Source organism: Motacilla alba, chromosome 1A, assembly GCF_015832195.1.
Source record: "Motacilla alba alba isolate MOTALB_02 chromosome 1A, Motacilla_alba_V1.0_pri, whole genome shotgun sequence".
Lineage (NCBI taxonomy): Eukaryota > Metazoa > Chordata > Aves > Passeriformes > Motacillidae > Motacilla > Motacilla alba.
This window is the reverse complement of record NC_052031.1, coordinates 54,618,467-54,631,496: the sequence shown is the minus strand read 5'-3', so window position 1 is coordinate 54,631,496 and position 13,030 is coordinate 54,618,467. Positions and strand designations below refer to the sequence as shown.

The 13,030-nt window shown below is 41.9% G+C and overlaps 1 protein-coding gene across 13 annotated transcripts in view; it reads left to right on the top strand.

The window, feature by feature from the left end:
- The window catches only part of LOC119707969 (potassium voltage-gated channel subfamily A member 5-like), a 42,300-nt gene extending 29,505 nt beyond the window's left edge, over positions 1–12,795 (top strand). For 10 of the 13 annotated variants that reach the window (XR_005258919.1, XR_005258914.1, XR_005258917.1 and 7 more), the window contains 4 exons: positions 5,691–5,776; positions 6,793–6,964; positions 7,615–7,739; positions 10,273–12,795. The gene's annotated coding sequence lies outside the window, so the exon portion shown is untranslated. The remainder of the gene's footprint in view (positions 1–5,690; positions 5,777–6,792; positions 6,965–7,614; positions 7,740–10,272) is intronic. The other 3 variants (XR_005258908.1, XR_005258909.1, XR_005258918.1) reach the window with 3 other exon arrangements.
- Positions 12,796–13,030: the final 235 nt, after the last annotated feature.

Here is a 13,030-nt window from a genome sequence, read left to right as displayed (position 1 = left end):
AATCTGTTCAAATAGCTAAAGAATGGCATGCAGGCAGTTTGTGAAATCATTTTGCATGAAGGGATTTCAAAAAGCTTCCCCAAAAGCTACCGACAAGTTATAAACTCACATTCGGGGACCATCTGCCCTGTGGCTTTTCAAAATAAAGCTATAAGCACACAGGCTAAAAGCAAGAAATGTCTTACAAAAGCATATCTTCCAGAAAAAAAAAAAAAAGAAGGAAAAAAAAAAGGAAAGAAAAAAGAAAATGGGAAAAAAAAGTAAATAGAAAAAAAGGCAAAATCCACCTTAACTGAGCCTTACCTTTTGTTATACCAAACATAATAAATCAAATTTGGGAACAGAAGTGTAACTGGGGCTTTGCCACAACACATGTATGTTCTGAAAATCATCTTGTAGTGACTGTTGTGTTGCAGAATTTTGACCTATTTTGCTCCTACTACATTTTCTTGGGGGAAATGCAGTGCATGTAAAAGGGGCATAACTGTGGCTCTTCAGATTTTACAGGCAAGAATTTACAGCGATTTTTCTTCTCTAGAGAGTGACTGGAGATTGGAGAGGTTTTTTTCTAAATTTGTAAGGCTTCACCTACATGGGAACACTTGGGAATCATAATCTGAATGGGAATCAGAAAAAAATAGTTCTTAATTACAATGACTCAAACTGTTGCACACATATTTGCGGATAATCACATCTGGAATAAGGGTAGGCCTGACTTATGTGTAACTGAGTCCACTTTGGAATACTAAAACAAATTTAATCGCTATTATTTTAAAGAAGAATGGCTGTACAGGGACTAACCAGGACAAACATGGCTTTTTCCTCGGTAGACAGTCCCCATTTTTAAAAGTCATCTCAGAAGTCAGGGAAGACACTGAAGTCATTGCAAACAGACATGCCATCTCTATAATTTGTTGTCCACACAAGGGAAGACTTCAACAAGGTGCTGAGCAACATTTTTTTTGCTGTGCTGCATTCCTTTTATCCTCTGTGGGTGTTGAGGGCCATCGGTATCACCCATGGTGAAGTACAGGTGGCACTGAGGGTGACCTGTGCTGCTCAATACCACTTGTTTTGTAGCTGTTATCAAATTTCATAGGCATTGAATGAAGAGTAACTTAATCCTAGAAGGGATGAAAAAACATTTACCATTCTTAGTTGCAGAGCACTAACCCTTGGGATCAATCCAAGATGGGGATGATAAATATCCATACAAAAAAGCTGCGAGAATTGGGGTTGTTCAGCCTGGAGAAGAGAAAGATTGGGGTGACCTCATTTGGACCTAAGGAGCCCACAAGATGGATAGACACTCTTGACAAGGGCCTGGAGTGACAGGAAAAGGGAACATGGCTTCACACTGACAGAGAGCAGGTTTAGGTTGGATATTGGGAAGAAATTGCTCCCTGTGAGTGTGGTGAGGCCCTGGCACAGGTTACCCAGAGAAGCTGTGGCTCCCTGGAAGTGTTCAAGGCCAGGCTGGATGGGGTTTGGAGCACTCTGGGATAGTGGAAGGTGTCCCTGCCCATGGCAGGGGGTTGGAACTGGATGATCTTTACCAACCCAAACCATTCTGTGATTCTGTGTCTAGAATTTGTGCCAGAGAGATGCCAACTTCACCCTTACTTGATTCAAATTGTGTTTTGACTCTGAAGACCTATTCTGCTGTAATATTGAATGGAGTTTTGCAACTGGCTTCAGCAGACAAGAGAGAGAATGAAATAGCACTGGTGCTGATTTTGGTTAACTTTCCCACTGCTGGTTAGATGGAGCAGGGGTTTGCCTGAGCCCTGTTTTGAACTGATGGCAAAAATCACTTTTGAAAAGGATCAGGATGAGGCAGTTATTCCCCACTGTCAGCTTGGAGCCTAAATTATGAATCAATCTGTTTCTGTGGTCTCCTATATAAGGCTGGGTATCACTGTCAGTCCACAATGCTTAAACTGGGAAAAATGGAGCTGGAGAAGGTGGGAACAATTCTAGGCAAACAGGACTTTTGGACTTTCCTTAAGGAAACTTACCTGGGGGGTCGCAAGTGCTGAACTGATATGTAAAGACTTTGTGTAGATTCACAGCGTGCCAGATTAGTGCTTACCATTTGAAAAGATAGCTGGAATAGCAATCTATTGCATGCTTTTATTTTCTGTAATTTATAATTTGAGTATTTCCTTCAGTGTCCTGGCCCTTTGGAATCCAGTTCAGTTTTTGGCTTTTCTGATTACCTACGTCGCTAATTCTGTAGCCTAATTACATCTTTTGTTAGAAAGTAATTCCTTTTCCTGGTTTTAAATTTTCTGCTGTGCATCATTCACACATCTCCTGTAAGGCTTCTTAGCCAGTTTTAAGCTTCAGCACCTAAAGCTGGATCCTAAAATGGGCTGATCCATGGATTACTGTAAAGGTAATATTTTCACTTTCACTCTCTTTTTCTCATGCACCCTGTCACCATTACAGCTGTGACTGCAGTCTGTGTAGTGAACCAAAGCCTTCACTTTGCAGGTAGTGAAATTCTTCACTGGTGGTCTCTCACGGGTGGAATTTAGAGCACTGACTAAATTCTAAGTGGTGGCAGCCAGGTCTCTTGAATATTCACTGTTGGTTAAGTTTTAGCCTGATTCAGATTTAAATTTGGGCTGGCTTCTTTTTAACCAGCATCACTATAAATACACAGAATGTGTTTTTTTCAGAACTCAGACAAAAGTTTAGATCTCTGTGATACATGTGAGGATTTTTTCTTACACATTATGCACCTGCAAGTTTTACTGGCCATTTTGCTGTATGTTCACACAGCTTTTTCCTCTTTCTCTGAAGAATCTCAACATTCCTTTTGTCCTAACTACTGTAAATAAATTGATCATTTGTAGACTATTCTGTCTCGTTTCTATCTTTCCAAAGAAAATGAAAATATTCAGTGGAACACAAGCACCAGGGAGCCTTGCCTGGTCTTCTTCCATGATTACACCAGGTGTGTCACTTAGAGGGGACATTCAGCCTTTCTTGAAGCAGGTGCAGGCTTCACAGGAACAAATTCCTTCCAGTACCTGAAGGGACAAAGATGGAGAGAATTTTTTTACATATATAGTGTCAGAACAAGGGGAAATGGCTTCACACTGACAGAGAGCAGGTTTAGATTGGCTGTTAGGAAGAAATTGTTCCCTGTGAGGATGGTGAGGCCCTGGCACAGTTGGCCAGAGAAGTTGTGGCTGCTCCCATGCACTTTCCTGAAAGATATTTTGTCCCTTTTCAGTTTGTGAATGGCCTGGTTCTTCCTACAGCCACCAGAGTCATTAACAGGACTGTCTCACCACACTGCCCTGTTAGTTCTGCCAGCCTCTGTGAATCACAGCAACACCTCCCACAAGCTCTAGCAGCACCTGTAGAAGTCACACACTGTCAGACTCAACACTACCTTGTGCCAGTGTAAATTTGCCTTTGTCATAGGCAAACATGACCTGATGCTGCATTTCATGAGAGGAGTTGCTGTTGTTTCAATAAAGCCTGTGTTTTTCTGATGGGAAGGTGCTCCTGGTCTACATTCCCAGTTCACAGAGCAAAAGTCTGTGCTTACAGAGCCTGTGTGGGAGCAGGAACAGAGCAAAGGCAATGCCACAGAAAGATTGCGCTAATACTGCCAAACATACTAAGGCTGGTCTAATTAAGCTAGAGGTGAAAGAGTTAATCTAGGCCTTGCTATGGCAGCCAAAGGGTGCACTTTAGGTATTTGCCAATATCTGACTCCAAAACAGTAAGTCACAGTCCTGACACAGTGGAAGACACTTGGTGTGGTGGTCTCTCATTTTCTCTTTTTCACGGGGGTCAGAACTGAGCTCAGGGCTCAGTTTAGACATTTTGGACAGCATAGTTCAAGTGTAGGATACTGATCTCTGCCAAGAACTTAAAACTGAATCCAGCACCACAGAATTAGGTAGTTCCTTAGGAACGTTTGTTAGACTTATCAGTACTGACACTGAATTTCAGGTGTATATTTGCTGAATTATTCTTTTGATAAAACCCCTTATTAAGCAAGTCTGCTCTCCATCAGGTGCTGATCTGACTTAAAATACAGAAAGATTGGCAACTCATTATTTTATGGACAGGATAAGTATAAAGTTTGCATAAATCAGTTAATACTAGAAAGTACAAAATTTGTAGTTTCTTGAAAAAGCAAACTGTGAATCTTTCCTCTTAGGACAGAAACTCTTTGTGAGATGGAGAAATATCTCACACATTTCTTATGACAAAATATTGAGTAGTGATATTTGGGCTTTTCAGATTCCTTTCCCATTAATTCTTGTTCCAAATATAGAACTATACTTGTATTGAAACTGGTGACACTTTGTTTTCAAGGCAAAATTCCTGCTCTTTAATGATGTGGTTTTATTTTTAGGGCTTTAATCTTACATCAATAATTTTAAGTACTTTTCAGTGATGCTCTGAGTGAGGAACTACCATCTTTGTTGTTTTCAATGCCATATGACATTTTTATCCAATGGTAGGCATCCATTTGCCATGAAGATTGAGTTCCAGGAATGCAGTCTACAGATGTGAGGCAATTTTGATTATTGCTCTCTGGAAATTAAATTGATTACATACATTTTAGTAGTTAGTTTACCCTCTGGATTGCAACTCCTTCTGAATCACTAGAAGGAAATCACACTCATTTTATTTTTTTTTTCTGGAATATTAAAAATCTTGTTTAAAATGAACCACCCTGCTCTAGCTTGTAGGAGCTGCAAGTTACTGTCTGTGAGAGGTGGCAAAGAGCTCATCTCCCATATGATTGAGGAAACCTTTGCCAGAGAACTCTGGATTGAATCAGGAATGTTTCCACGAAAAATGTATCTTCCAAGCACCTAACATCCTCCAGAAAAAAACAGTTAATGGAGAAAGTCCCTTGCTTTGCTCTATTCCATTTGACAAAAGTGTTCCTGCATATTCCTTTCCTTGTGTTTGTAAAAGACTGGGAGGAAGTGCAAAGACCAGCTCCATGTGAATGGAAAGCTGCTCTTTGCAAGTCATTTCCTGACTGTTCTGAGTGATGGCTTTCACAAAATCCTTAGGGCTGGAAGGGACCTGTGGAGCTCAGCCAGTCCAACCCCCCTGTCAGGGGGGTGAGCCCCCCCTCCAGGCAGGGTCACACAGGAGCAGGTGACACAGGTTGGGAATGTCTCCAGAGGGGAAACTCCAGGCCCTGCCTGGGCAGCTGTTCCAGTGCTCTGCCACCCTCAGTGTAAAGAAATTCTTCCTTGTGCTGAGGTGGAACTTCTTGTGTTTAGTTTATGGCCATTGCTCCCTGACCTGTCATTGAGCACCACTGAAGAGAGCCTGGCACCATCCTCTTGACATCCTCCTTGAGATATTTTTATGTCCTTTGACCTTCTGTGTACCTCAGGTGATAAGACAGAGCTGAGAAAATATTGAAAGGGTTCCTCTGGATTCATAGAGTTCACTTAGAACAGCTGCAGACAAAGACAGGTTCAGAACAGGAGATTGCAGGTCAGGACAAACCTTACTCTAAAGGACTGCTGACAGGTGTTTGACAGCAAAAATTTGTTTAACTCAGTAGTACCAAGGAGCCTCTCTGTTAAACAGAAAGCTCACATTAGGACACTGATGCATTAACAAGATTTTCTCTGGCTGCTCCAATTAGCTTTTTTTTTTTTTTTTTTCTGTAACCATCTTTCAAATTGCAGCAGCATTTGTTATCCTGAGGTGCTGATTCCAGTGGAAGAGATTTTAGTGGAAGCTTCTCCTGCAGTGTGCACAGGCTTCATTTCAGGTCAGTAATCTCATCCTCCTCAGCCTCTCCTGGGGCTCTCCCATTGATCATCCTCCAGCTGGAGGAATTGTCTGAGAGGAAGGGCATGACTGTTGTGTTGAGGTTACATTTCTAGACTGAGGGTGGACTGAGGGAAGCTTCTGCCCTTTGGGTTTGGGCGAGACCTGCCATTTGAATGTGGTGTAGGTGTGCAAGCTGTCAGCCTTCTTGCTCTGTCATGCACATCTGCCCCCCTGCAGGCAGCCAGTTGTGCTGGGGAGGGACAAGTGAAGAGGGCAGAGCATGTGACGGGTGGCTTGAGCTGGTGTTTGGGTTCTGAGTGACAAAGTCTCTGCTGGATGAGGCTGTGTCACCAACAAAAGGCTCATTGACTGTTCTGAATCATCATCAGCAGACCATGTGAAGGACTTGGGTTGATGTGAGGGGATAGGAAGTTTGCCCCAGGACAAATCTGGAGAAGAAAATATCCACAGAAATAAAACATGCTTTATGTTTTCCAGTGTTACCTGAAGAGCCAGATGGGAGCAAAAAGAAAAAGCAGGAGGCCAGGGGATATAAAAGCTTGTGAGAAAGGGCTCTTTGACATCCTTTGCTACCTTTTCCTGGGAAAGCTGGAATAACACTATGGATCACAAGTGATCCTTCTCCTAAACTGACTCTAGAACCAAGCTGACACCTACCTACCTTCTCAGCAAAAAAGGGATTTACTTTGGCTAGATACACTCAAAGGTACTGGAGAGCCCATTGCTTCAGTACCTTTTTGAGGGGAATCTTGCTACTGAGTAGACTTCTCACAGCTGAGTTAGGATTTTATTCCCCTTTCCCCAAATAAATGCCTTTTTTTTTTTTTTGTAAATATTCTGTGGACAAGGCTTCTTTGGCACCTTTCAATAAAGTTCATTTTTGAAAGTGGCAGGGCAAAAGAGGAGGAAACATCTAGAGTGAGATTTATCTGTTATTTTCTGGTATGAATATTTTTTTTGAAGAGTAATATGGTGTCCAATTGCTGCTTGAAGTACTCCCTCTAGCCTAGAGAATTTTTGCTTGTTCACATAAAGAGCGAACCTTCTGTGCTCTTGGCTTCTGACTGTTTGGAATGCCCTCAGGAAGATGGAGATGGAAGTTCGGATAGAGGGAAAGGAGGAAAGTGGGATTCTTGAGAAGGAGCTGTTACCACTCCATGAGAAGGTAAGAGAAAATAATTATGCTTCCTCTGATCACCCTCATTTCTAGGAGGAGGTAGAATTTAGGTTCCTAACTGGCAAACTCCGTGTTACTTCTGGATTTAAAGAGAAGCCAGAGTCCAGGCACTTGGGGAACTGAATCCACTGGGAAGTGTGAGTGCAGGATTCTACAGCAGGAGACTGTACTGGGGTTTTGATAGTCTGCATTTGGGGTCACTGCAGCTATATGTGCAATTAGTAAGGATTTTAACATCTAATTCCTCCTGTGACCTGGCCTTCCCATCCCACATCAGGGAACTGTGGTTTGGCCTCAGGAAGCATCAACACTGCTAGTGGGGCATCGAGGACCATATCCCTGAGGTGATAACCAAGAAATGTGTAAGGAGCAGCTCTTCTATTCATCTTGAATTACATTCACCTGTCTCTTAAGAACCCTTTTCCCCCTCACAGGTTGAGCCCTGTACTTTTACTAAAGTCTGGTGCAGTGCCAGCTTTCCATGAGATTATCTGGAACTGGGCCTTGCATCCAGACATGTCAGTAAGGCTGTAAAAACAAGGAAGAACTGCAACCCTTACAAGTGCTGAAGACAGTTTGCAACAGCCAGAGCAGGTATGTGATAAACCAGTAATCACTGGTTTATCTGTGTTTTCCAGAGCGACCTGGAGCTCAAGCAGGAGCAGTGTTCTCCAGACAACTCTCCACGGTTTCCCTAACACACCAGTGAGCCACGAGACTGAGGCAGAAATTCCAGTGTGGGGAGGGTGTGAGTCATGAGATGGTGAGTGAAGGAAACAGCAGGATAAAAATAACAGAGCCTAGTGTGATGCAGAATATTAATCTCCTGCCCTCTGTTATCCTCGCTTGTATTACAGGCAGCATTCTGCTGTAGTATAGATGCTCTGCTGCTCAAAACAGATCCCTCTGTGCTACTCAGAAAGATTATGGCTCAGGATGCCAGATTGCAGGGACTCCTAATACTCATGCCCTCAGGTTGTCTGAAAATTCTTAATCACAACATTCCTCCTGTAGAAAATATGTAATCAAAGAGCGTCAAAATGCTACATTTGTATTTTTCATGTTTACATGGAAATGTAAATTTCAGTTAAATAAATGTCAATTTCAGTTAGTTTGACATCAGCTTAGAAAAATATATTCATTCAAAATTTGAGTGAAGTCCCTTTAATTTTTCCAACCTTTTTTTTTCTCTCCTTCTTCCTTCAAAAGGAGCAAAGAAAGGAGAAGAGTATGAAAATACCATGAAAATCCCACATAATACTCAAGTTTGATTCTAGCTAACATAAGTCAGTAGGGGGAAAAAAGTAGGAAAAGTGGAATTGGTAAAATAAAATTAAAAAAAAAAGCACCAAGTATTTTATTTTGAGATGTGAATCTCTCTTTTTCTACTCAAATCTGCCATCAGATTTGGTAAGCCTTGTTCCGAGATCACTCACAACAAAATCAGGATCCCTTCTAGGGAGCATTTCCAGCTCAGATACTGTGAGGTTTCTAACCTGGTCCCCTTGACATCTTCTGTAATCACTGCGTAGTGATCTTCAGAGAGCTCTTAGGAGCCCAGGAAACCTCTTACTCTGCTATTTTTCAATCCAGCCAGGAATCTGGGCATCATAAAGACAGCAAGAGCTTTTCTTTTAACTTCAAAGGGTGTCAGCTCTGGCATTGAGGCTTCACTGCAGATTAACATGGAGCTTCACTGCAGATTAACATGGATTAACAAGGAGAGCTCTTCTGACAGAAACTGCCTTTGGTATTTCAGAGTGGGGAGAACTGTTTATTTCATTTCACACAGATTCACTTCAAAATCTTTCCAAAGGATTTCATTTTGCTGCTTTTTTGTGGTTTTTTTGTTGTTTGTTTTTTTTGTTTTGTTTTTGTTTTTGGGTTTTTTTCTGTTTTTTGGGGGGTTTTTTGGGGTTTTTTTCAGGTACATCACTTTTGGGCTTAAGTTCACCTTCAAGACTGTGTAAAACTTTACCAAAACTGGGGAACAGCCTCCTGAGACAGGCAGGGGGGTGGCTGTGTGGTCCCCACACTGCAGGACCCACAGGGTGAATGACCAATATTTGTAGGGCTCTCTCTCCTCTTTGCCCTTTCACTGCTTTATGAAGTGCTGCTTTATGAAGTGAAGTGTTTGCACACATGCTGAAAGATGGCACTGTTGAATTATGATGGATTTAAGAGGGGTGTGTGTGTGTAAATCATGTGGTTCAGGTGTGCAGGTATGGTCACAGTACTCCTTGCTCCCTTTCAGACCCCATTGAAACCAACTTCTTTCATCCCACTGAGCTCAAAAATCCCTTTGTTTCTGCTTTTTTTTTTCTATTTTGTCTTACACAAGCTGCCTGGGAATCTACTTGGGAATAACTTTTCTGGTTTTAAATAATCTTCTTAAGCAATCTCCTGTTATTTTTTTACTTTTATATTCCCATCTATTTACCTTATTCCCATATACCAAGCCTTGTTTATTTTCCAATGCATAAAGAAAGAAAGACTTATTTTGAAAGTTCTACAAAAATGGAAGTCATTGTAATCATGATTTGATCTCCTTGGAATGCACTTTATTTACTATTTGTTTTTATTAGGACATTGTTTGAATGAACTTTAAGCCCAATAAGGTTCCAGGACTAATCTCCTGGGAGAGGATATTTATGGTCCATATTTTCAGAGAGGGAGATTGGAAGTAGAAAAAGGCTTAAGTATTTAGGCCTTGCTTCAGCTCTGAAGGCAGGGGAAATCTGCAAATAGTCACTTGACCAGTTAAAGGAGAGAGTGGCATGTGCAGATGCCCAGCTGTAAGGAGCACTTGCATTCCATGTGTGCTCATTCCAAGCAGAAACATGGGCCTCAGACTGTGTGCATTACTGCAGGGGAACTGACCTATTTTTCTGGAGAGGAAAAATCTACCAAAAAAATCTAATTTGCAAAGATTGTGGGAGTGGAAACAGGACTGTTATTTTGTCTCTAGGATATTTGGTTATGCAAACAAATTGATGAGGGAGAAACTTCCAGCAGGAAAACCATTGATGGTGCTCAGTGTCACTCAATTAATTTTAACACTCTTGAAAGGGAAGTGAAATGATGGTGAATTTTTCAGAAATTCAGAGAATCATAGAATGGCCTGGGTGGGAAAGGACCTTAAAGATCCTCTAGTTCCAACCCCCTGCCATGGGAAAGGACACCTTCCACTTTGTTCTAAGCCATAATTTTGTGGCCAGTGTGGAGCCTAATGGTTTTTCCTCCTTAATTAATGCAGCTTTTTGCATGACAATGTCCTGATTGCCTTCCTCCTGCAGAAACTGACCATTAGGAAGACACTGCTGCAGAGTCTGAAACCAAACCAGTCTATTCCTTGTTCTCAAGTCATCTTGGGTTAGAAGCTGCTGAAAAACTTCCTTCTGGATAAATAACTGATGTCCCCATCATCCCCAGAATTGGATTCCTTCACTGGGATTGCTGAAACACTGGTCTGCTCCAAGGTTTCTATAATAGAAGAATTGTTCAGCTTCACAACAGGAGTGAGAAAATTTTAAATGCTTTGGGGCTCACTCCCAGGCACAAGATTTTATTATTTGAACTTTTGTTTGGAAATAAATTGAGTTCTTGTCACAGATTAGGCATCTTATCCCGTGCTTCTTACATATCAAACTTTCTTATAATTCTGGAAGAAGATTGAAATGTTTGTTCTCTTTCTTTTATTGGCACTCATCTTTGTTTATTTATTTTGTATTCTTGAGATGTGCTGCATCTCTGGAGTTTGTATTTCTACTTTTACCGTAAAAATGCTGTACATACAAGTCTAGAATGCATCTGCAGATTAGTCTAATTTTTCATGTGACTTTGACTTGAACATTTTTCTGTTTATGTTTATATTGTTATTTCAAATATGTGCATTGCCTGTATTCTTTATGCCTGTTCCCCATCTGTAACTCAATAAAACAATGTCCCCATTCTTCAGAACCATGTCCTGTGTGCGTGACCTGTCCTGTGAACCATGTCCTGTGTAGTGATAACAGTTTCTGAATAATAATGACTGATAATTTAAAATGTGCTAATATATATTTATATCTATTTCTATGTCTATATCTGTCTGTCACAGCCTGAAATTCTTCTGATGTGGGATTTGAGACGGTAAAAAAATTACCAGCAAGTGGTAAGCTCAGCTCAGGAATAATTCTTCATAAGTCTTTTTGGACTTGAAAGGTACATTTTCCTGCTCCATAAAGGTTTATGTTCTTTATTTCAGTTCTCATCCATGGCTAAATTTAAAACTGATATTACATGAATCAGTGGAGTGTCACCCATTTCACCTGGAATTTTTGTGAGGACAGTACTTCCCTGTAAAGCTCTTGGAACTGGATGCTGTAAGACCTGGCCTTGCCTTGTGAGAGTCCTTTAGGCAGATTCTCAGCTGGCATGAACTAGCCTCATTTCCTTGACATTAGTGGAGCTCTTCTGGTTTTGCTCACTGAACACCTCAGAGTTTACCTGCATTTAAATGCAACTTGTTTCTGTGAATCACAAACTGTTTAAAGGAATTTCATTGGGTTTTTTTGTAACCCTCTCTACTCAGGAAAAGATTACCATGACCTGGGAGATCTGTGGGCTGATAGAAGCCTTAGGCCTTTAACTAGAGAACTTCATCCTTGTCACGTGGATCTTCCCATTCCTTCCAACTCCCCTGATTTTGTTTTGCTGGATAGATCCAGTGAGGTGCTCAGTTCTGTGCTGTGGCATAGTCCGGACTGACGAAAACAGATGCACAAATGGATGCAAGACTGAGGCTTTAATGAGGAGACTTCTGAGTCTGGAAACAGGCTTTGATCTTAGAGTGAATTTATCAAAATTCTGAGTGCTCTGAGCATTCATGGACATTAAAGTCCCTCGGAGGAAGGGCATGAAACAATTCAGTGCCTCTCCTGCTTTGGGGAGATTCAGTGTTTTTTGTTTTTTTCTTTGGAAAAGACATTCAGTACTAGTAGAAACTTGAGGCCATTGTACAATGCTGGCTTTTTATTGCTGTAATATTCCTTTGGGTCTCAAAGGTTTAGTGAAGTCAACAGGAAATTTTTTATCAGTGTGTTGGGAGCATGTCCTTGCTGCAAGTAAGACTCCATCAAATACAGCTGTTTACAAAGCAAAGAAAGAAGGATATTTCTGGTCCTTGTCTGTTTATTGCTGTATGCCAGGCTTCTGTGTTGTGTTGCACTAAATAGTTATTAGTTGTTGTTTGGCACTGGGTGATTGGAAATTTGCATAGAGTAGTCTTTATATTGCACTGAATAGCTTACGTTATATCACGTGGTTTGTTATTCCCTTCTCCCCTCACATGGTCTCTCCCTCATCCACCCCTCTGCCCTATACCCCCGGGTGGTTTGTCCTCTGGTTACCCCTCCCCTCAGTGGTATCCCATTGGCTGCGGTCCTCTTCCCCCCGCCCCCATTCCGTCGGGCATAAAAGTCTCCCGCAAGAAGGGAACGTTCTCTTTTCTGCTTGGGGACGTTGCAAGAGTTTGAGGTGTTCTTTCTCAAGTCAATAAATGGAGGACCCTCGTCCCCACGTGGAGAAGAGCATTTCTTGTCTTTTACTTTCATCCATGTAAGTCCGTGTGGACTGGAGTATATAGCTAGCCGGAGTGGACCCTCAATAGCCCGTCAGACACGGATTTGCAGGTTGCACCCCACGTTGGGGGCCATTTTTAGCAGTTCGTTTGGGGGTCCCCGGGGGCCTCCTAAGCTGTATCTTCGCTGGTAGCAGCAGGCAGGCAGGGAGACTCCACACGGCTTCTGGGGGTGTTAATTAGATGAGGGTTTATTGGGGGTCCCAGCCCCGGGAGCAGCATGGTTTCTGAGGGAGAAGGGTGAAAAGGGGGGGGAAGAGAGGGAAAGCCTAGGGAAAAAAGGGGCCAAGAGAGAGTGTGGTTTACCTCGCACAGCTTAAGAGGGAGATTCAAAGTGGGCGCGGAATAAGACTTGGGCCAATGGGATTACAGATACATGATACTTCAGGCTTGGAATAAACCGTACATTTTCGAGGGGTGAGACAGAGCATACC